The following is a 9,539-nucleotide window of genomic DNA, read 5'->3' on the forward strand; positions in this document are numbered from 1 at the left end:
TGGTCTTTCATCCTTCACACATTGCCTGGATATGCAGTATGATTCTTCCACTGAGATCTGTTTTCAAAGTTTCTTTTTTTTTGTTGAGCAGTGTGTATTGGCTAATTATCGACCTATATCTAATCTCCCTTTGTCTAAAGTTCTTGAAAAACTAGTTGCAGAACAACTTTGATCATTTACATAGAAATAATCTCTTTGAAGAGTTTCAGTCAGGATTCAGAGTGCATCATAGCACAGAAACGGCACTGGTAAAAGTTACCAATGATCTCCTCTTATCCTCTGATAGCGGACTTGTTTCTGTATTTGTCCTGTTGGATCTCAGTGCTGCATTTGATACGATCGATCACAGCTTTCTGTTACAGAGACTTGAACATGTTATTGGGATTAACACACAATCATTGCAAATATTTATGATTTTATGAGCTACTTGATTTGAATTTCCCTGACTGGGGGATGAATAAAGTATTTTTCTATTCTATTCTAGCCACCTAAAAATCACTTATTTTAAGGCTTAAAAGTCCACTTTCAAAATGGGACTTTCAAAGTTATATCTAATTAGATGTAATACAAGTTTGGGAGACTGGACTGAAGAGAAGTTTTGGTGCAATCTGTTGGTTTCTTAGTCAGTAAATTGTTTTTGAATTGGCTCTGTGTGAATGAATTGGATTCACTTTTAAATGAATTAATTGGAATATGACTCAAATTGGCCTTAATTGGATTATATCATTGAAATGCCCTGAGATGACATTTGTTGTAATTTAGCATTATATAAATAAAACTGAATGGAATTGCAGGAAAAACATATCAAATGTGGAAAAAGGCTTATCTTGGAAACATTTTAAAAACTGACATTACTCTGTCTTGGTAAACACTGCTGGTGGGAAACATTACACTGGTTGCTGAAAAACTGGCAGAAGTGGACCTTGCAACGTGACAGTGACATGAAGTATTCAGCTGAAGTCATCAAGTGATTAACAGAGAACAAAAATCAACATTCTGGAATCCGGACTGCAATTTCAGACCAGACCAGACGAGAGACAAAACAGAGGCCTTCAAACCTGCAGATCATCACAGAATAAGATCCAATTTTCCAGTGGAGGCATGAAGAAAGCAGTTGTGAGTACCATAACATACAATTAATGCATTAAAACTGACCTGGACAATAATATTTTGAGATTTCACAGAAAAAAAGTTTAAAAATGTATAATCGTAAAACTGAACAAGAGCGCAAAACAACACACAAGATGGTGGCTGAGAACGGAGCGCCATTGCTCTTTTTTAGTCTTATCACTAAATTGTGATGTCATCACTGATGTTGTTTGACATCACAATTGATGTCACCTCTGATGTTGTTTGACTTCACAAATGTTATATAGGCCAGACATTTTCACTCCTTTTTCACAGTTCGTCAGGAGTTTATCTGAAGAAACACGTCCAGTTTTAGAAGCAAATTTGAAAGTCACAGTAAACGATTTTCACATCGCCTAAAAAAACAACACTTAATTACTATTATAAATAGTCATTTTGACAAACTCTTAAAAACAACACTTTATTACTATCTTAAATAGTCATTTTGACAAGCTCTTAAAAACAACAAGCAAAATGAGTCAAACCAAGATATCATCTGCTCAACTTCAGTGGTGTGACATGGTAGACGACGATTTACCTGAGGATTTCTACACATATACCATTACTTTTGGTGATAATGAAAGTTATGAGGAACCCTTCAACAAGTCAGAAAATGACCTTTTGGAAAAAGAACAATGCCAGGCCTCGGAGGATTCCCCGTCTCCTCAAACAGTAAATGAGGAAGAGGAAAAAGAACCATCCCAGGTCTCTGCTGCGGCTGTGACTCCTCATTCCGAGGACGTCCAGCTTGTGCAGGATCATCCCCAGGCCTCCAAAGTTTGTCGCGTCACGTGGAAGTTTCCAAATTCAAAAACCGACAAACAAGCCCAGGCCTCCAACAAATATAACATTACTTTTGGCAGTAACGAAAGTTATAAGGAACCCACCAACAGGCAGGAAATTTTAACATCAAGCCAAGGAAATGACCAGTTTGAAAAAGAACAATCCCAGGACTCCTATAAATATAACATTACTTTTGGCAGTAACAAAGGTTTGGAGGAACCCACCAACAGATCAGAAATTTTAACATCAAGCTCAGAAAATGAGCTGTTGGAAAAGGAACAATCCCAGGTCTCTGCTGCGGCTGTGACTCCTCATTCCGAGGACGTCCAGCTTGTGCAGGATCATCCCCAGGCCTCCAAAGTTCGTTGCGTCACCTGGAAGTTTCCAATTTCACAAACCGAGGAGATTCCCTCTAATGCCTCTGCTGCCGACGAAGATTATGGATCAGAGAAATTACAGAAATCTTACCAACATAATAAGGACAAGATCAACTATTTATATCACCGGATGGATATTGTCAGGACTAAGCTGCTGAAAAAGAATTTCTTTCTAACACGAGAAAAAGGCAGAAGAGTCGCAGCAGAGAATAGCTGCTCCATTTCGGAGGAAAAACTGAAGGACCTGGAAAACAGTTTGACATGTGAGCGTCATCTCCGTGAAAAGTGTGAGCAGGAGCTCAAGGAATGCAATGAAGTCATTGCAGAATTTTGTGAAACACTGAAACCACCAGTATCTGAAACTGAATATCAGTCAGTTGTGAAAGAGCTAGAGAGCTTGAAAGAACAACTCAAAGAAAAGACTGCCTCCAATATTGCTCTTGCCTCCAAACTAAAGGCACAGAAGGAGGCAACAAAGACACAGGAAAAGAAGGTGGCAGAACTTATGAAGGCTGTATTTCAATTTCAATTCAATTCAATTTTATTTATATAGCGCCAGATTACAACAATTGTCATCTCAAGGTACTTAAGTAAAATAGTCCAATTCAAGCCAATTGGAATTCAATTCATTCTAATCATAATCCAATTAATTCATATAGAGCCAATTCAAAAAATTAATATCCTAGCTAAGGAAACCAACAGATTGCACCGAAACTTGTCTTCAGTCCAATCTCCCGTCCTGAGCGTGCCTGAGGCGACTGTGGAAAGGAACGACTCCCTTTTAACAGGAAGAAACTTCTGGCAGAACCAGACTCAGGAAGGGTGGCCATCCGCCTCGACCAGCTGGGGTTTGAGAAGAAAGAAAAGAGGGAAAAGAGGGGGGAAAAACACCATAACGCAACAGCAGAGAATAGCTGCTCCATTTCGGAGGAAAAACTGAAGGACCTGGAAAACAGTTTGACATGTGAGCGTCATCTCCGTGAAAAGTGTGAGCAGGAGCTCAAGGAATGCAATGAAGTCATTGCAGAATTTTGTGAAACACTGAAACCACCAGTATCTGAAACTGAATATCAGTCAGTTGTGAAAGAGCTAGAGAGCTTGAAAGAATAACTCAAAGAAAAGACTGCCTCCAATATTGCTCTTGCCTCCAATATTGATCTTGCCTCCAAACTAAAGGCACAGGAGGAGGCAACAAAGACACAGGAAAAGAAGGTGGCAGAACTTATGAAGGCTGTGTTTCTATCCGTAATCATCAAGCCAGAAGAAAGAACAGAGCTGTACATCCTCCCAGAACTCCATTTAGATAAGATATGTCTTCCACCAATGAACGTAATAGTAGAAGAGCTGGCTTCACAAGTGGAAGTATCGAATCTAGAAGTGGAGGGAGTCAACAAAACAGAACCACAAGGGATCCCTGAGCCACCAAAAGAGAACGTTACATCAAAGAAGCATCGGCGCAAGAACAAAAAGACGCCAGAAACCATTGTAAAGAACCAGCCGGAAGTCATCCAGGAACCTCAAAACACGGAGGACATTTCATCACCGATCCATATACAGGAACCAGAGAAGATTTCCGAACCTGTGGAAGAAAAAGAAATAGAAAGGGCTTCTGAAGACTCACAGGAAGTGATTCCATCAGATTTGGCTCATCAGGCTGGAGTGCCACAACCAGACGTGGTCCCAGAACTGGTGAGTGACATCGAAATGGAATTAGTCCCACAACCAAAAGATGTCTCAGAGCCACCGAAAGAGAAAGTTTCTTCTAGAAAGCGTCGGTGCAAAAACAAAAAGACGGTAGAGACCATTATAGAGAACGACCAGCCTGAAGTCATCCAGGAACCTCAAGACACGGAGGACATTTCATCCCCAGATCGTTATCCAGGAACCACTTCCAGGAAACAATCAAGAAAGAACTTTCATTATCATCGAAATGGAACCAACCTCTAAACATTGAGAGGACTCTCCAACATCAAACCCCTTACATGCCACAGAAGACATGTCTCTTAAACTTGCAGTACCAGAACAAGCAGTGGACAAGTTTAACCCCTCAGAAGAAAGACCAGAGCTGCCTTCAATGTGGAGGCGCTTCAAAAAATATATGACGCCAAAACATCGCCGACAACAACATCAAGAGAGAAAGTAGCGGCAGCATTTAGTATTCGCACATAAGACTAGTCAACCAATGAAATCTCTATACATCCTGTTACAGTAACATCAATAAAAATACTTAAAATGTAGATATCTTTTGTACGGCTCTATCTTTTCATCCTGAACAACTGCACTGACTGAAAGTATCAGTGCATTGTTCTCACAACTGTTAAGAGCATTATTGTGTCATTCAAATAAGAATATGAATATGTTCCTACAAAAATTATTATTACATTGATTTATGTGTTTAAATAAAATAAAACATTGTAAAAATAAAAAAACTAAATTTGTTTGGATTCTTTTATCAAAATAAGAAACAGTTTTACTTGTCAATTAAAAGGTAATTTTCTTCTAAAGTTATTCTTCCAAGGACAAATAAGGTATTTCTTATATTGTTGAGGGTTTGATATCACCTTTTATTGTACATATTTATGCACTGTGCTTACATAGAGTTGATACACTCCTTTTTGAATGAAACAAGCATTGACCCCACAGTGTGAAGGGTTAGAACACTACATGCTTACAGGAGGAGTCAAAACAGGTCAAAACATTTGAACCATGAATAGATTTTACAGGTGTTAAAAGATTAATTTCACTGTTTAGTGTCACGACAGCTGGAATGTACATCAGCATATGGATTAGTGTCTAACAGGAGGACTCCACTCTGGACGCACAATTTTCCTCTTGCCTGCGGAAGGATTAAAGATCTTGGACTTTCTATATGAAGACAGTGGAACAAAGAGTAGATTTTATTTACCAATCTGACAACATCATTTACAACTAAAAGTACTCTTCAACAGAACAGAACAATTCAGGAAACACTGATCAGCATCAACGCCTGAACTCATTCAGCAGTGTGGTGAAAACAGAAAAATACTGAAACTTCTCTGTTTAAAGGAGAAACTTTCAGCTGTGGGGCAAGATTTCCCTGCATGTTCCTGATTTTCTCTTTGTTCGCTCAGTCTGTTGTTTTCTGTCCTCACTTTAGTCAACACAGTCCGACAGTAAAAAGCTCATTCTCTCTCTTTATCTAGTGTTTACATCACTGTGTCGACAGCACAGTTACACATGTATGCTGTTCAGTCAATGTTGACTTTTTATGCTGTTTCACATGTTCTGCTTTGAACATAAAATCTGACATCGTGGAGCTTTTATCATTAGCATCAAATATTTAAAAGAATGTTGTTGGACATAAAAACACATTTTTCATTTTGAACAGACTTCAATAAATTCAAATTGTAAGAATGTTTGTGTCGGACGGGAAAAACGGGATCACACTCCTCAGCCTCCCTGGTAAGGTCTATTCGGGGGTACTGGAGAAGAGGAACCACATTTTCACAGTTTTCTGTGTAATGGTTCATTATAAAAGAAGAGTCCACAAAGCCTGAGTAGCAGACCTGTGCTTCATCTTGACTTGAGGCATTTCAGGAGAAACTGACACCAGGGAGCCTCCCGCAGAATTAATCTGGTTTTAATTATTGTCAAAACAGGTAAACTTTCTTTCACTTTAGTCTCATGGCATACTAATAACCATTTGAATGATAGGGGATGTGTAAATAACTAAAATTATTTAATTTAAAATGACTCCTCCGCATGTGGCCCATCCAGGTTGGTACCTGTTGAACACACACATGCACAGGGTCACACACTCATGGAGACAGATGCCACACACTGGAGCGGTGGGACAGCCAATCACAGCGCCCGGGGAGCAGGGGGGGCACGGAGCCCTCCTCAAGGGCACCTCGGCCAGCCGTGGAGGTTGACTACCACTCCTCCAGTTGTCAGTCCACCAATCTTTATTTGAGCGGCGAGAATGGGAATGAAAGGTTATTGGAGCACTATAACCACAGAGCCTGACAGCTTGGCTTTCGATTTACATACAACTGGTTAGAATTAGGAAGAATGTTCAGTTTGGTTGTGAAGGATGAGGATGCAGCCCATAGAAAGACAAGTGCAGACCATGTTCTGAAGACATGGCAGCAGTATGTGTAAGTTATCAAGGACCTGTCGGTAAACCTGCTCGTCCCTGGGTGGGCTCAAACCACCAACCTCTCAGTTAACAGCCGAACGCGCTGGCCGATTGCGCCAAAGAGATCAGTAAGTCTGGAGTGTGCCCCCTATTCTGTGTGGCCTCTGCTACTGCAGGGGAAAAGGGGTTCGCTGGCCGTCCATCAAAAGTCTGTTTAAAGTCATTGTTCATGCCGTAATGTACGGCTACAGCTGGGGTAGAAACCATATTTCCAGGGCCAACCCAACAGTATTGAGGGGGAACCATAGACTCACCGACCGCTGCGCCGTCCTGCTTTGCTGGCGTGTGGAAGGGATTAGTCAGTGCTGAGGGCGGTGGGGTCGGTAGCCATGTCCCGCTGAGCAGCGCTGTCTTTGGACGGGCTGCCGCTTCACCTGCGGCTAGCTCCGTTACTCCGGCGGTTAGCTCCATGCTAACTAGAAACGGGTTATAACTCTCCCCGCCGGCGACACATCTGCTGCCAGTTGAATCAACAGAGTCCGTTATGTCCGTTAAAAACGGATTGGTGCTTACGTTTGGGCTAATGAGCTCCCCGTGTCTTTCAAAAACATTGCCGCGTGTCGCCATGCTCTCTCGCGTTCACAGCTCTTCTTCTCACTTTTAGCCAACTTTTAAATCCCGGACGAGCCCCCAGTGTTACCTTCTTAACCCCCTGCCTCCGAACCGTAGTAAGGAGCTGGTCTTTATTTTGACTGGCAATCGTAGGGTCCGGGCCAAAGTGTGGGGCGAAATGAGAACGGAGTCAAGGCTTTTTTGTGCGGAAAGCAGGTTTTATTCGATCAATCTTTTTTTATCGACTCTCTCCCTACACACGTACGTCACACACACACACACAGACACCGTCTTAAAGTGGCAGGGCTGGACGGTGACACCGTGTTCTGAAGACATGGCAGCAATATGTTTAACATATCAACGATTTATTGGTGAAACTACTCGTCCCTGGGTGGACTCGAACCACCAACCTTTCGGTTAACAGCCGAACGCGCTGGCCGATTGCGCCACAGAGACTCTGTCAGCAACATTCACAGCCCTTATAACCCGTATCAACGCGACGTGTATTTGGAATGTTTTGGAGGTGCACGTCAGGCTACGGTGTAGGGGTCCACATCCACGTCGTAGCTACATCGTCGAAATGACGGAGAAGTATAAACTACGTTTTAGAGATCAGTAAGTCTAGAGTGTGCCCCCTATTCTGTGTGGCCTCTGCTACATGCTGAGTCAGCCCAAAGTTGTCCAGAGTGTTACTCAGGTCTTTAGTCCCTTTGTCCTGAGGGTTGTCCATGTGGATGTTAAAATCACCAACAATAATTACACAGTCAAAATCAACACAGATCATAGACAGCAGTTCACTGAGGTCATCAAAAAAGTCTTAAAAAAGTCTGCACATGCTCATCACAAACAAAATGTAGAGGACGTAGCTTCATCTTGCTCTGCCTTAGTTTTGCTGTTGTTGGTGGTGGTGGTGAAGACGTCAACCGGAAGTTGCTCTATTAGCGATAGATGAAATGGGCACAGCGCCACCTGTCGTACTGAGACGTGCTTTGTACCAGTGATTCGATTCATTCACCGCCATATATCCAAGGATAATTACCCTTGCTCAGATAAGGAGCATAACCCAACTATAGCTATAATCGAGTTAATCTCATCATGTAGACCCACTGACTGTCTGTGTCATTAGAAAGAAAAACATCACTTCCTGTGAACCACTACAGTTTGATGTCAGCGAACACATCAGCTGTGTGAGGAGCATTACTACCATCTACTGGAATGATTAGAGGTTATTAAGGTTCTTTTCTGCAGGAGCCTCTCAGGCACTGATTTTTAGTTTGAATTAGTGAAACAACGACTCGAGATGAGTATAATCAACAGAGCTACTGCAACTGCTATTAATCCTCCTGCTAGTCCCAGTTTAGAGAAGACGCTGATCCATCCTCTGCTGTCTGCTCGTCGACTCTCAGTCGGTCTCTGAGGTTGGGAGTGATCAGCGGCTGCTGAAAAGGACAAAAAATGAAGGTGATTTATGGAAATAGAAAACATTTCCCTCATCATTAGCAGCTGTTGGTAAATCTTCTGCTGTTGTCAGCTGACAGAATAAAATGTTGTGGATACTGTTCATATCTATGAGTCTATTTAGCTGGGAAAATGTTCTTAATTAACCAAAATAACAGAGCTGCTGTTCTCATTGAGTCGACACCTCCAGGTTACAGTTTTATCAGTGAGGCCAGAGTGAGCAGGAGAGGAGGAGGGGTCGCAGTCTTATTTAATGAATCATTTCAGTGTCAGCAGTTATCTCCTGGAAGTTTTCAGTCCCTTGAATATATGGCTATACAGCTCAAGGCCTCATCCGGAGTCCTGTTTCTGAATGTTTACAGGCCCCCCAGATAATGTGCAGACTTTTTTGATGACCTCAGTGAACTGCTGTCTATGATCTGTGTTGATTTTGACTGTGTAATTATTGTTGGTGATTTTAACATCCACATGGACAACCCTCAGGACAAAGGGACTAAAGACCTGAGTAACACTCTGGACAACTTTGGGCTGACTCAGCATGTAGCAGAGGCCACACAGGGCACACTCTAGACTTACTGATCTCTAAAACGTAGTTTATACTTCTCCGTCATTTCGACGATGTAGCTACGTCGCGTTGATACGGGTTATAAGGGCTGTGAATGTTGCTGACAGAGTCTCTGTGGCGCAATCGGCCAGCGCGTTCGGCTGTTAACTGAAAGGTTGGTGGTTCGACTCCACCCAGGGACGAGTAGTTTCACCAATAAATCAATAAATCGTTGATATCTTAAACATATTGCTGCCATGTCTTCAGAACACGGTGTCACCGTCCAGCCCTGCCCCTTTAAGACGGTGTCTGTGTGTGTGTGACGTACGTGTGTAGGGAGAGAGTCGATAAAAAAAGATTGATGGAAGAAAACGAATAAAACCTGCGTTTCGCACAAAAAAGCCTTGACTCCGTTCTCATTTCGCCCCACACTTTGGCCCGGACCCTACGATTGCCAGTTACCGGTAACGAGCCAGAAAATAAAGACCAGCTCCTTACTACGGTTCGGAGGCAGGGGGTT

General features: G+C 42.3%; 2 non-coding genes across 2 annotated transcripts; one reads left to right on the plus strand and one right to left on the minus strand.

Annotated features, from left to right (window-relative positions):
- Nucleotides 1-7,399: 7,399 nt before the first annotated feature.
- Nucleotides 7,400-7,473, minus strand: trnan-guu (transfer RNA asparagine (anticodon GUU)). Its single transcript has one exon. It is a non-coding gene; the product is annotated as a tRNA-Asn (tRNA).
- Nucleotides 7,474-9,148: 1,675 nt separating this feature from the next.
- trnan-guu (transfer RNA asparagine (anticodon GUU)) lies at nucleotides 9,149-9,222 on the plus strand. Its single transcript has one exon. It is a non-coding gene; the product is annotated as a tRNA-Asn (tRNA).
- The last annotated feature ends 317 nt before the right edge of the window (nucleotides 9,223-9,539 follow it).

Source organism: Leuresthes tenuis, unplaced genomic scaffold, assembly GCF_036924035.1.
Source record: "Leuresthes tenuis unplaced genomic scaffold, fLeuTen1.0.hap1 SCAF_19, whole genome shotgun sequence".
Lineage (NCBI taxonomy): Eukaryota > Metazoa > Chordata > Actinopteri > Atheriniformes > Atherinopsidae > Leuresthes > Leuresthes tenuis.